This window comes from Megascapheus bottae, chromosome 38, assembly GCF_031878675.1.
Source record: "Megascapheus bottae isolate mThoBot1 chromosome 38, mThoBot2.hap1, whole genome shotgun sequence".
NCBI classification, from domain to species: Eukaryota; Metazoa; Chordata; class Mammalia; order Rodentia; family Geomyidae; genus Megascapheus; species Megascapheus bottae.
In genome coordinates, this window is record NC_143546.1 from 2,908,777 (window position 1) to 2,922,805 (window position 14,029).

The 14,029-nt window shown below is 48.5% G+C and overlaps 2 long non-coding RNA genes across 3 annotated transcripts in view; one reads left to right on the forward strand and one right to left on the reverse strand.

Annotated features, from left to right (window-relative positions):
- LOC150041827 (uncharacterized) overlaps positions 1 to 14,029 on the reverse strand; it is a 224,232-nt gene that overhangs the window by 107,954 nt on the left and 102,249 nt on the right. The gene's annotated exons all lie outside the window — the stretch shown is intronic.
- LOC150041828 (uncharacterized) lies at positions 238 to 1,614 on the forward strand. The gene is made up of 2 exons (XR_016533711.1): positions 238 to 320; positions 1,390 to 1,614. It is a non-coding gene; the product is annotated as an uncharacterized LOC150041828 (long non-coding RNA).

Genomic DNA, 14,029 nt, shown 5'->3' on the forward strand with positions numbered 1-14,029 from the left:
TCCAAGCAGTGCAGGGCAAGATTCACAAAAAGAGACAGGCTGTCCATTTTCTCCATGAAAACCTTGCCCTTATCTCCTGAGCCTCCAAGGATGGGCGGTGCTGCCTGGCGGCCGTGGAGACCAACCTCAGATCTCCAGGCTCTTCCTTTTCCATTCACATCGGTGATGGATGGATCTTTTCCCAGCAGAATCCCTGTCTCATTTACGAAGTCAGTAGTGGTATGATTTTCTTTCTCTCTAGACTAAGAAAAGCTGGTCGGTTCTAAAATGGACTTCTGGTTTCTCCATGTTGCTCATTTATGTGATACGTGGTCACACAGGTGGGTTTTCAAAGCGGGAGTTACCATGGGCGAACAGCGGACAGGAGGGTTGAGTGAAGAGGGTCAAAGTGTGTGATGTGTAGAGTGAAACCCAGAAACTGCTGGGTGGAGGGGGGACAAGGGGTGACAGTAGAGCGGAACCCCCGTGCGGAGTGGAAGGGTCCAACATTAACTGCAACCCCTTGCGTTAATGATCATTCATTTTTAATGCCTTTTTTAAAAAGGACCATTTATTTGTGCAAGTGATGATTTTACTTCATGGAGTCTAGGCCATCATGGCAGTGGTGGTGATGACAGGAAAATAATGACATGGGGTTGAAAAGACCAGTGGCAGGAGGAAGGGAAGAGTTGCTTTGTTGTGCTGCACTCACCTGTTCTACCTGACTGCCCCGAGCCACCTCCTACTATCACCAAGGCCGCTACCCCTGGCCTCCGTTACATCAAGATGCATCTAAATCCAGCCACCTACCTTCTGTTTTGCTCTTTGGGGCCCTCTTGGCTGGCACTGAAGCCTGTCATTCTCTTAGTCTCCTTCCAAAGAACAACCTAGATCCATGTTTCTGATAGGATTTGGATGGACAGTGAGCCACTGAAGTATGCCAGCCACTAGGCACAGAGCAGGGGCGAGCTCAGCCCCAGGGCTCTGGAGCCTGACTGCGTCTGAACCTCCAAAGGGGAGCTTCCCTGCCCCGTGCGCCCCCCCCCTCCCCGCACACAGTGGGACACAGGCCTTCTGGCTCTGGCAGATGCAGTTTGATGAGTCTGGAGGAATGTCGCTCTCCAGGCACCATGCACAGCACTGCCTCTTCACTGAAGGCAAACATCTAAGACTCTGAGCGCACTGGGAACTTGCTGGGCATGTACAGAATAAAGATTAAAGGCTGGTAGAACAGATGGCCAAGCTGCTTTCCAGAAAGATGCCAACAGCCAGCTTTGTATCAGTGTCCCCTTTATTATACTGCAACACTGCTCGTCACTGAAACATTTTGAGTTCATTTGCAGGCAAACAACATTTTCATTGTTTCACTGACATCCAATGGTAACTTGGAACGCTTTTTTCCTCTTCCAGGCCTAAGAACAGCTCCACACCAATCAGCTTAGTCTCTGGATGTCTCCACAAGAAAACTGAATACAAACGGCCTTCTCACCATCATCTGGTGGAAAAGAAACGACTTTCCACGGGCTAAATACAGCATCCCTTCTGATTAACCCTGAAACACTAGGTTACAACCTTTCCCCCACTAGTCATTTGTGTTAACTTTTGGCATCCTCAAGAACTTCAGTTATAACATGACTCTATCCTAGAAGAATTATTTATAAAATAAGGAATTAAGAGTTTGGGAATAGCACAGCGGAATGTAAGTTGTACAGTGAAACATGGTGTCAAGGAGGTGGGTGTGAGAGGCGGGGAGGGAGTCAGAGACAGAAAGAAAGGACGAAGGAAGAGAAGGGAGAAAAAGAGAGAGGGGGAGAGAGGGAGAGAGGGAGAGAGGGAGAGAGGGAGAGAGGGAAAGAGGGAGGGAGGAGGGAGGGAGGGAGGGAGAGAGAGAGAGAGACAGAGAGACAGAGAGAGAGACAGAGAGAGAGACAGAGACAGAGAGAGACAGAGACAGAGAGAGACAGAGAGAGACAGAGAGACAGAGAGAGAGACACAGAGAGACAGAGAGAGACAGAGACAGAGAGAGACAGAGAGAGACACAGAGAGACAGAGAGAGACAGAGAGAGACAGAGAGAGAGAGAGATGACGAACTGACCTAAGACTCATGGCTACACTCACTTCTGTTACCAAGTGAGAGCTGGTTTTCAGGAACCTGGAAGAGGACAGTAATGGGGTACCCAGAGGGCTCCATCACTAGGACTGCACCCTAGCAAGATGGGAAGCAAGAGGTCTAAGTCTTTCAATCAAAAAGAAGTTAAACAATTAGACTGGAAATTGAGTTGGGAAAGAATGATATCCGATTTCTACTGTAAAGTAAAATGGATTTCTGAGCCTCTTCCTGGTGGCAGAGCTAAGGTAATATTAGTTCTTGTCCATCATAGGACCAGGTGCCACTAATTTAAAATGCATGCATGGAATACAAATTCAGAACGCAGTATGTATTATTCATATGACCTTGCGCAAGTCACCTGTCCCGTCGGCTTCCTTGTCTCTCCCCTAGATACTAGCACCTCCTTAACAGGCTAAGCAGAAAGTCAGGTACCAGTGATCAACAAACACCAACAGTTACGACTACCCTGTGATGACTGTGTGCAGGCATTCTGCTGGGCACTGCTCTATCTCACTTAATCTCCTCAAAGAAGGTGACATGTGTGTATGGCCACACTGAGGCTTAAATCAGGGCCTGGACACTGTCTCTGGACATTTTTGCTCAAGACTAGTACTCTACTACTTGGGTCACAGCTCCACGTGCAGCTTCTCAGTGGGTAACTGGAATTACGTCTCATGGACTTTCCTATCTGCAGGTCTTAGTGTCATGCACAGCTCGGCCACCAGCACCAGCGTCGCCGGCTCTTTGGAGGGGATGGTGCTTCCATTCACAGGTGATGAAGAGGTCCTGACAGAACCAAAGGAGGCCACTTGGCGGAAGAGGCGTCCCTGGACCCAACTACATGGCCCCAGAGCCCAGCATCTTCCTCTCATAATGCTCCTGAGTGCCTACAGGGTCCCTGGGAGAAGGAATGTGATGCGTTTTAAATCAGTCAAGTACCAAACTCAACACCTGCTTCCTTATGCCACCTGGCCCAGCACTGTATCCATGCAAACTGCTAACTGCACCTCTATCAGTCACAAGTCCCCTGAGAACTTCTCTCACAAAATCTCTTTACCTTTCCACCAGGCAAAGTCCTAGGGCTGCTGATGCCACAGGCCCCCTCCACGTCAAAGGAGGGCATGCCCCAGGTCCTGGCTCTTCTAGCTGGTCTCATTTTCCCCACCTGCTTCCAGTGGGGGCAGAGATGCTTTGTACTAAGATGGCACTGACAATGGAATTCACCATCACTAGGGAAGCACGGAGAAGGATTAACAGTGCTTCGAGTTTGCATTCTGTTCTATTGTGGGATTCAAATGAACTCTTAAGTGTTTGGAGGGACATGATCTATGCCCCTTGTAGATGAAGGACAGAGTCACGAGGGCCAAAGAGATGAGACTTATGTAGCTGCTTGAGAACATCTCTCACTGAAGCCACCTCTGGCTGGTCTGTCAGACCACTCCCTGAGCCCAGGGTGGCTCCTGTCTACTTCCTGAGGGCTATAGTGGAGTGCAAGGCTGGGGCATGGGAGAGCAGGCAGGGAGAAGTCTGCTTGTGCGATGGACTAGGGTCTGTGGGAAAGCACACATAGCTGAAAGAAGACGCAAGCTCCATCAACTCATCCAGTTGTAAAGCTTAGAGGATGGGAAGGGAAGGGAGAAGTCGGGAAATGTATAGTGGATGGATAGATAGATAGGTAGGTAGGTAGATAGATAGCTATTGATATACGTATAGGTATATGTTTATATCTAACTTCCACTATTAATATTTGAATAGTAATAAGTTTGGGAGATATGTTGATAAACTAGCGTCTGCATGAGGTTCGCACTATAAAAAATTTTTTTGCCAGTCCTGGGCCAAGGCCTGGGCACTGATCTTGAGCTTTCTCAAGGCTAGAACTCTACCACTTGAGCCACAGCACCACTTCTGGCCTTTCTCTATATATGTGGGACCAGGAAATTGAGAACCCAGGTCTTTGTGCATGCTAGGTAAGCACCCTACCACTAAAGGCATATCTTATGCCAAGTATTATTATTAACAAACATAGAGCAAGAAAAAAAAAAGTTGGGAGGTAATGGGCATATCTGTTATCTTGACTGTATCACCGGGTCATGCAGAGGTACAAATGTATCAAGCATTAAAGATACAGTTGCCTGCATAGCTGTGACACCCAGTTCATGGCAAAAAAAAAATATATATATATATGTATATATATACATATATACAAGTGACGTCACCTCATACCTTAAACAACACCAAACACAGTAAAACTCCTCTAACGATGCATACACTTGAAAGTCAGAATGATGGGAATGTAGAACAGGTCCTTCTGGGATGTGTGGGAGGCAGACAGAGAGGGAAAGAAGGATGAACATGTTTAAAAGGAGCCAAGAAGCCTGTGGATTGGAGAGGGAAAGAGGCACTGTGTGATCACAGTACACTGAACGCACATGTGGATATGCCAAAGCCAAACGCCCTGGATGCTGATAATGTTTATAAAAGCATGGACAACGCAGCCTGAAAAACAAAGCAGAAGCAGAGCCGGAAGTAGCAACTATTGGCAGGGATATGAGAAGTTGGAAGCCTGGCTCTGCTGGTGGATTTGAAAGATGGTGCTGATGCTACGAGAACCAGCAAGGCAGCTCCCCAAACATTCAACAGAAAACTACTATGAGACACTCTCAGTTGGCGCAGGTCAGGGACACTTACTACGCACCAGAAAACCCCAACATCAAAGAACTATCTTGCCCAAAAGTTCAATGATGCCCAAGGTGACAAACCATGGTTTCAGTCAAGCCCAATGATCCTACCAGGGGGAAAAATCCAATGCAGAGGGGACTTCCTGTCATGTCACAGACGAGGAAAACAGCGATACAGACATAATTTGGGGGTATCTTTTCCTTTTCCCCGAAGCTTTCAAGCTAGATTTTAGTGTAGCTCCAGAAAGACATTTCCAAAACACAATTAATCTTATTGTTTTTTTTTTTTGTCAGTCCTGGGCTTGAGCTCAGGGTCTGAGCACTGTCCTTGGATTTTCTCAAGGCCAGAGTTCTACCACTTGAGCCTAAGCACCGCTTCCAGCTTTTTCTATGTATGTGGTACTGAGGAATGGAACCCAGGTCTTTGTGCATGCTAGGCAAGTACTCTACCACTAGGCCAAACTCCCGGCCCATTCCATCTTATTCTTGTCCACAGTGAATCTGTCCCAGACCAGCAATCATGGCTGCCAGTCTTTGAAGAGCTGGTGGCTGAGAATAAAAAGAATAGAGGTCATCTCTACAGGCAGGAGGGAATGAGTCCTGGCTGCCTGGGACCTGTTATCTGTAAACATCTCTGTGGCTTAGCTACCCTCAGCTGCATGGCCACCATGCAGTCTGCCTCTGAATGCAATTCTCACATCCACCTTTCTGTGAATTACATAGAAGCTGGCTCACCTCTGGGCCATTGTCCGGAAGGAAGCCAGGCTGAATTGTTACACGGTTTGATTGATAATGAGAAGTGTGACAACACCAGCAACAAAATGCTCAAGCAGCAGGCCTGAGTCGACCATGGCTGCCCTGCTCTTTGAGGAATGTGTTTGGGTAGGAATTAAAGAGAGTGTTTGTAGTGGGATATATTGTTTCCCACATAAGTGACAACTGGGGAAACAGGACCCAGAAATAACCTAATCCTTTCCCTTTCCCAGCCATAAGGTAATTACAAATGCAGTAATTTATGCTAATTTTAAAATCACGTATCTTTAGACCGGTACAGCTGGGAGGGGGAATTTCAACAACCCTGTAGTCTCATGCATGAAGGCAGAGGAAGCGATTTGTCTAAAGGTCACCAAGGTAGCTAGTGGTGGAGACCTTTCTGCCGTGACCCACACTGGGCCACACAACGGTGTCCTGACGTACGGGGTCTCCCACTGCTCCACCCACTGCAAGGCCTGGGCAAGTCAGGGTTAGTGCACCACCCATAAGTGACAAGAATAGGACAAAGTGCCAGACTCTATCTGGAAAACAAACTAGAGAAAACAAAGAGGGGCCGGAGGGCACTTTCCACATAAGCCAGCAGCCTTACAAGGCCTGGGACATGGCACATGGCACTTTTCACTGGTCCACAGACGTGTGACAGGGCACTTATCACAGGCTTGAGAGCCTACAAACCTATGGGGACCAGAGAGGGTGGTGCACATGCAGCCTCCTGGTCCACGGGACCGAGTCCACGGAGAGCTGGCACTGTGTGTGGGTGGCCATTAGCAAGTAGAACAGGTGCAAATGGACATTTTTTTCTTTCCCATCACTGAGGAAGGGGCTTTTGGAAATGAGTGGCCAGCAGGGCAGCAGTCACTGCAAAGCCAGTTGCATGGACCGAGACTCTGTGTCCCTGTCTTCCATTAAAGGAAACACTGGTATGCTTCGTTATGTATGGTACTATGCACACAGGGATTGGGCCACTGTGATCCCTGCTCAGAATATCACAGACATAGTCTAGTTATTACAAATGAGTGGAACCACGCAACGTGTATTTTTTCCGAGGTCTTTCAATTTACTTATGGATGGGGCAATGTTATTCTTTCTGATCTCCACCGTGTAGAGATGCCACATCTCCTGGATCCATTTAACCACCGAGGGGCATCTGGGTTGGCTGAATGCCAAGAAGTGGAACTAAGAGGTTCTTAGTATGTCCTGTATGCAGATATTTCTATTTTTTCTTTCTGTTTTAGTCTTCCATACCCTCTGACTTGTATCTAAGCTTATCTGATCCCTGGAAGGGGAAGGGAATCACAGAAACCGCAGGACAAAGGATGAACTAATGTAACAATCATATTCACTAGACAGTATGTTGGAAATGAACCTTACAAAGGAGGGAGTGGCAAGCAAGAGAAAATGAGGGCGGGAGTAACAGTGTTTAAAAAGAAATGTACTCATTACCTTGCTTTATGTAATTGTAACCCCCTCTCCCCCAGCTCATCACTTTATCAATTAAAAATAAAAACATGGGAGGCCGGGAGTTTGGCCTAGTGGTAGAGTGCTTGCCTAGCATGCACGAAGACCCGGGTTCGATTCCTCGGTACCACATACATAGAAAAAACCTGGAAGTGGTGCTGAGGCTCAAGTGGTAGAGCTCTAGCCTTGAGAAAGTCCAAGGACAGTGCTCAGGCCCTGAGCTCAAACCCAGCACTGGCAAAAAATAAAAATAAAAATAAATAAAAACATGGGACCAGGAGTTTGGCGTCGTGGTAAAGTGCTTGCCTGGCATGCACAAAGATCTGGGTTCAATTCCTCAGTAGCACATACATAAAACAGTTAGAAGTGGTAGAACTCTAGCCTTGAGAAAGCCCAAGGACAGCACTTCAGGTCCTGAGTTCAAGTGCTAGGACTGGAAAAATAAAATAAAACAAAAAACATAAAAAGTAAATAAAAAGAAACACTGGTTATTACATGTGCTGAAAGCCACAGAACAGGCTTAGGAAAATGTTAACCCTGGACTTTCAGAATGAAAGTGCTTCCCAGCAGCCTGTAATGCTGGAGGTGCAGAGGAGGTGAGCAAGCCTGATCTTACCCCCTCAGCACAGGGCAGAGGAGACAGAAAATGCCAGGCACCCGTGCCCAAGTGTGCTAAGGATTTACTGACCCTATGGGGACAGGGCTGGTGGGGAATCAAGAGGATCTGTCCTCACAGAAGGTGAAGGACAGGTGGACGCAGAGGTGACCACTGGAGGAGGGAGGAAGGCTCGGAAAAATGCCATGTCCTCATGGAAAAAAGATTCAGATAGGCAGGAGGTAAGAGATCGGAGGCCCAAGTCACAGAGCAGCGTGGGCCTGCTGGTGCCGCATCCATGGGCAGTGGGAGAGGGGAAGCTGGGGTCAGCTACCGTGGGGGCGACAAGGAGAGTCTAATTCACTTCTCAATGCCACGCCAAGGAAAAGGTCAGCAAAGTGGTATCCTGCGATCTCTTCTGGATGGGCGATGATCAGAAGATTAGGGAGATTCTAAAGCCAATCAGAAACTGACTGCGACAAGCCAGGTGAGGACAGGAGCGGAAAGTGGCAGAGGGACCGAAAGAAAGAAGGCGCTGGGAGAGAGTCTCATTCAGAATGAGACTCTTCCATGCAGTCAGCCCCCAAATAAGCATCTGCCACTCTGCCGTGTCCTGTTGCCCACCCATTGAGGGTGGGTGACCCACAGCACAGCCAACCTCCAGGCCAGCTGCTGCCAGACACAGGAGCCAATGGACGGTGTCCATGCCCGTGTGCACCGGGGAAGGAGAAGGCGCTCGCCTGGGTGGGAATGCTGTCAGTCACCCAACCCCTGTCAGGTCCCCATGCTTCATGAAGGAAAACATGGCGAGGTAACCTCCCCTCCACCCAAGGCTTCCCATGGCCCTCAGTGTAATCCCCCCCCCCCCCCCCCGCCCATAAAGTGCTGAGTAATCTGACCTCCCCCTCCCTCCCACCTCTTTTCCTGTGGTCACACTGGCTCCTTGAGGAATGTTACGGTAGGCACAACTCCCACTTCTGGAAATCTGGAATATTTTTCTGCCTCTACCCCCCCACCCTGGCTTCAAGGAGATACCCCTGTGTCCTTTCAGCAGTTTTGTTTCTTGTCAGGTACCAGATCACTATTAATATTTACCTGATTTTAATCATTTTTTTTTTGCCAGTTCTGGCCCTTGAACTTGGGGCCTGAGCACTGTCCTTGGGTTTTCTCAAGGCTGGAGTTCTACCAAAGGAGCCACAGCACCATTTTTCTATATATCTAGTACTGAGGAATCAAACTCGGGTCTTCATGCATGCTAGGCAAGCACTCTACCACTAGGCCAAACTCCCCGCCCGACTTTAATCATTTTAACATTCTTGTTTGACTGTGGACTCCAGATAGTCAAGGGTCATAGCTGCTGTCCCCAGGGCCTGGACACAGGAGTCTGGTCAGTGAGAAGTACAGATGACCGGAGCCTGACCCTGCTTCACCTTGCCTCCCCCATCAGCCATCAGGCAAACCCTGGGACCGTCTACAGTTCTTCTGGAAAGCCATCTTACTGGCTTTTCCTTCTGTATCTAAGTTCCACCCACAACCACTGCAGTTTTACCTGCGAGCCTGACAGGTGTAAGTCAGTCATGGTCCTGTGTTACCTTCCTGTGGTTTCAGAGGAGCCTGTGCTCCCCGCAGCCCTCGTTAGCAGACTTTGATCACAATGCTCTATTTTTAGAAGAGCCCTTCATATCACAATTGCATTTTCACAGTGCCAGCTTCGACTGCAGAAGGGATTCGTGCAAATAGTGTGAGACACAGCATCAAGCTATCATACCTAAACCCAGGCCCTACCCACAGCTAGAAACCCAGCGACTGAGGCAATGTGCCTGTGCCCTGGTGCCCACATGCTTAACCTGCGATGCTGGGAGCCTGTGACATCAGAGCTTTGACTCTGGGTGTGTATTTGTAGCCCCTACCTGGAAATGAAACCTGTGAGATGGCAAAGCCCATCTCTGCCAGGGGAGCCAGCTGATGCCTGGGTCATTATAGCAGGGGTCTAGAGCGTCACCTGACAATCCCAGCATTCACACCACACCCAGACAGGCTCCTCAGATCTCTGGAACCCATCCTGAGAGTGTTATTTTGCAATGGTCCGGTGATCATGGAGAGTGATCACATTTGCCAACCCCTATGTAAATGTTTTTGCGATTCCAGGGATTGTCAGTAAGTTACTTCATGATTCTTACCATAGATCAAGACCGACCTTGCCAACACAGAGTTTACAACATAGCAGGATTGGTGAAGAGAGCACAGTGGCTCTGTATTTGCTAGGAGAACAAGTAACAACTGGCTACAGGCATTAAGTTTTACATCAGTTCATGCACAACTAAAGCCTGGCTTTTCTACCTACCACTTATGTGACCTTTGACACCTGTTTAAACCCTCAGCTATGCTTTTGCTGTGCTTCAAAGCAGAAGTGTGGCCTCTGAGCAATCCTGAATCTGCGGGTATGAAGCCTGATGGCCTGCCACTAGTAAAAGACCAGAATGACCTCTAAGGGGCCCGAATCCCAGTCACTCTGGTCACATTAGGATCCACTGGCCACACTCAGTGTCTGAACTGCACTGTAACTGAGTAAGAATTTGACCCAGTCAAAGAGAATGATCTGGGTTGGAGGCACAGCTCAGGTGGTAGAGAGCCAGCCAATGAGCAAAAGCAAGGACCAGTGAGTTTGAGATCTGGTCTTGGACAACTACAAAGAGAAAGAATGATTTACAAGGAGACAATCAGTAAGACTGCACAGAGAGGCTCGACCATCTACGCTTTCCCACTGGAAATTAATCTGGGAGGGGAACACAGGTGCTGCGGAGCTGGGGGCCTCTGTAAGGATCTTGACTATGTCATCTATGGAGAGGAGGAGGACAGGGTCGAGATCACAACTGGGTGAATCAGACCACTCTGTATTCACTCCTACATTAACCTCTGCCTGTGCCCTAGGCACCTCCTAGAAGATAACATTCCTCTGTATTTGTGTCGGTGCATGAGGATATATTTTCAGCAGACTGAATTGGGTTTTCCTCTTTGTAAAGAGTTTTACTTGTTCAATTTATTTTCTTAACTTTGCAGATGAGTAAACTAAATCCTTTAAAACCCAACCAACCAAACCATGCCCACACTGCTCTGAAATTGCCGTGGCAGGATCCAGACTTGGCTTTGTCTGATTTGAAAGCCACAATCAACCTTTCTTTCAGCCTTTCTCACAGAAGAAAGGACTCTGATATTCCATGGCTCCTGATCAGTCCCCAAGATCAGAAACTCATTCTGCTTTCTCTCAGAAAGGTAATTCTTGACAACCATTGGGCAATTGTTTGTCTGCAGGAACAAAGCTACCTGCATTTTAAACCTGCAGCACTGGTGATCTTGTGGTCTTCATGGATTTAAACTTGGTCTGGAGAGAAATATTTAATAAAACCCAAATATCTTGTTAATTGCTGAGGAAAAGCTATGAAACAGAATGGCATGACGGCCGTTGTTTCTTCCAGAAAACAGGTCATTGGGACACCACGTTCCTCAACGAGAAAGCCAGTGGAAATGGCCTCCCCCAGAAGCTTTCAGGACAAACCTCAGAGAAGCCTCTTTAAAGGGCCTAATTCAGGGCCTCACGCCAAATCGCCCAAATCTGAAGTCAGGGTGGGGCCTGGAAGGTACATTCTGAACAAACGTCACTGCACTGTGAGAATCTCCACCGCTGAATTGACACAGCAGGGCCAGGCAGCCTGACCAGCCACTGTCCCATGGGCAAAATGTGAAGGAACAAAACCTCCTGAGTGCAGGCCTCGGGTCAACGCGAATGACGTGTGCAGCTAGCAAGGCCCCTGACACCATCCTTTGTCAGCTCTCTGTTCCCTGATTGATTTCACCAGCTTGAACGGGACTGCTCAGGTGTGAGTACCACCATCATCCAAACTCTCACCTTGATGTCTAGCGAGAGAAAGATCGAAAGTTCAAGGCTGGCCTATTGTATATTAGTGAGAGCTTGTCTCAGAAAAGAAAATCACTGGTTTTTAGTATCTGTAGAAAGAATGACATTTTAAAACAACCTACACAAGTAGATTATTGTATATCAGAAAGACAAAAGCTTTATAAATTCTCTTTGAAGAACAGTTTTACTAGAGGGAGGAAAATTAAGTCAGTAAGTAAAATGTAGGGATGGGTACTATGAATGAGAAGGCCACCAAAGAGCTCGCACTCTGAAAACTTGGGCCCAGGGCTTTTGTGAAGCCACTGGATTGCATGAGTCCTCTCCTCATCAGGGGGTTAATTCATTGATGGATCCCTAGTTTAATGGTACCATTAAGAGGAAGGAGGGGAGGTGGTAGGGCTTGGTTAGAGGAAGTGAGTCAACGGGGTGCGTTGTCCTCAGCCTCTCACCTCCTCCTCTCCGCTTCCTGGCCACCATATAGTAAGCAGCCTCTGCCTCACCAGAGACCCACAAGCCATGGAGCCACGGGGTAGAAACCTGTGAAGCCTGAGCTGACATACACCTTTCTCCCTCTAAATTGTCACAGCACCGAGGAGAAGTGTGAGTAGCAAAATGGCCAACAGCAGGAGAGGCAGGGCGAGGCCTGTCTGTGAGAGTGAGATTGACAGCTCCGTCTCTGCTCCTGGAGCTCATTGACAGGAGGGGAGGGGGCCCTTCCAGCGTGACAGGAGGAGCTCCAGAGACCAGGTAAAACCCACACGCACAGCATAAACTGAAACATAGACATGTTGGTAAGAAAGACTGGAACGCATCATTGCAACCAACAACAGTCCCTCCCTCAGCTCCTGACTCAGGGAAACACACATCTCCCACTAAAGTACTGCAGCCAAGAACGTGGGGATCCCTCTCCCCCAGCCCCCAGCCAGAAGGTGCTCTGTGTGAGAACAGAGAACCCCGGCTTTCTCGGGATGCCACTTGGCTGTGGGCAACCCTAAACCTAGCTCAATGCAGCTTGGAGGTGAGGGATTGTGGGGTCCCCTCCCTTCCACCCCCACTTTAAACAGCGAGAGGTTTTTTTCTGCATTGCCAGTGCCGTCACCCCTCTTGCTGGCCAGTGGTTCTATGCCAGGGGAGGCCAGCCTGGCCTGCTAGCCCTCCCCCCCACCCCCCCACTTGAGCACTTAAGAACAAAACTGTCACTGAAGTGAAGCTTGTCATTACCCCAATCTCACAGCAGGGCTCTGGCCCAGAGACCTTGCCTGGGGCGGCACAGAGGCAGAGCAGACACAACAGCCACTCTAAATGACTTCCCAAAGGGACCGGCTTCATTTGCTCCCAGGAGCCCACGGGAATTACGATGACAGGAAGTGGGGAAGACATTCCTGGATCGAAGGAAGATCCAGTATAGATGATAAGCTAGCTGGTATATAGAAAGACAAGCAGAGGAGCAGCCCAGAGCTGTCCTCCTACCATCGGAACCAGCCATCAACCCATCGCCTTCCTGCTCTTTTCATGGAACCGCAATTTGTAACGTATGCCCACAGCACTGTGGAAAATCATCAACACATACAGGGCTGGGATACAGCTCAGTGGCAAAGTACCTGCCTAGCTAGTGCAATGTCCTTAGTTCCATCTCCAGAACCAAAAAAAGAAGATGCAACATCAACAATGCATGCAGAATTTCATTCCTAGAGGTGACAGTGCCATCCCAAACCTTCCCCGAGGGGGCACACTGGGGGGGGATACTGTGGGGAAGGGGTCTTTGCCAAATTCCTCCAGGCAGTGGTTCAGATCTGAAGAGTCAGGTAATAGTTAACCCCAGGAGGGAGACTCAGGGGAGAGTAGTATTCAGAGCTGCTACTCTGAAATAAAGAACAAGAAGGGCAGCACAGCACTGCAGATCAGTTAGCTGGGCTTGTGCTGTTTCACCTGGATGGGGACTGCACACGAGTGCAGCGCTGCTTTTCCCATCTTGCATCCTGGAGGGCTCAAGGCCTCAGAGTGACACAGTTTCAAGACCTGAAAGCTAGGGGCCTAGACTTCCAGGCTGCACTAATCACAGACTATGGCTCTATCCAGGTGGAGGCTCACTGCTTGGACGTTAGCCACTAGCCGTCTCAGCACTGCAGCATCTGTAATTTTCAGCTTATTGCAGTGCCTTCTTTGTTACAGATCTTGGACCCCAGCTGTGAAACAATTATTCCTTGACCTAGCTCTCTGTAAGCTAAAGGACAGAGTGACAAAGGGTGGGGTATCGAGGGAGAGGGTGCCAGAGGGAGACCCCACCAAAGTCAGCAAGAAGCACAGACTAGGAGGTTCCAGAAAGAGAGCAAAAGGTCCAAAACTATACAGAAAACTTGAATTGTTCAAAGCATTAGAAACAGCAATGGACTATCAACAGTATAAACACACACACAAAAAAAACCCACATATAGAAACATCATCGTAAAGTTCTGAAATCCAAGACAAAATTTCTGAAAACAATTTACTTATCTCTTATGAAGAAGCCCCCAAAAAAC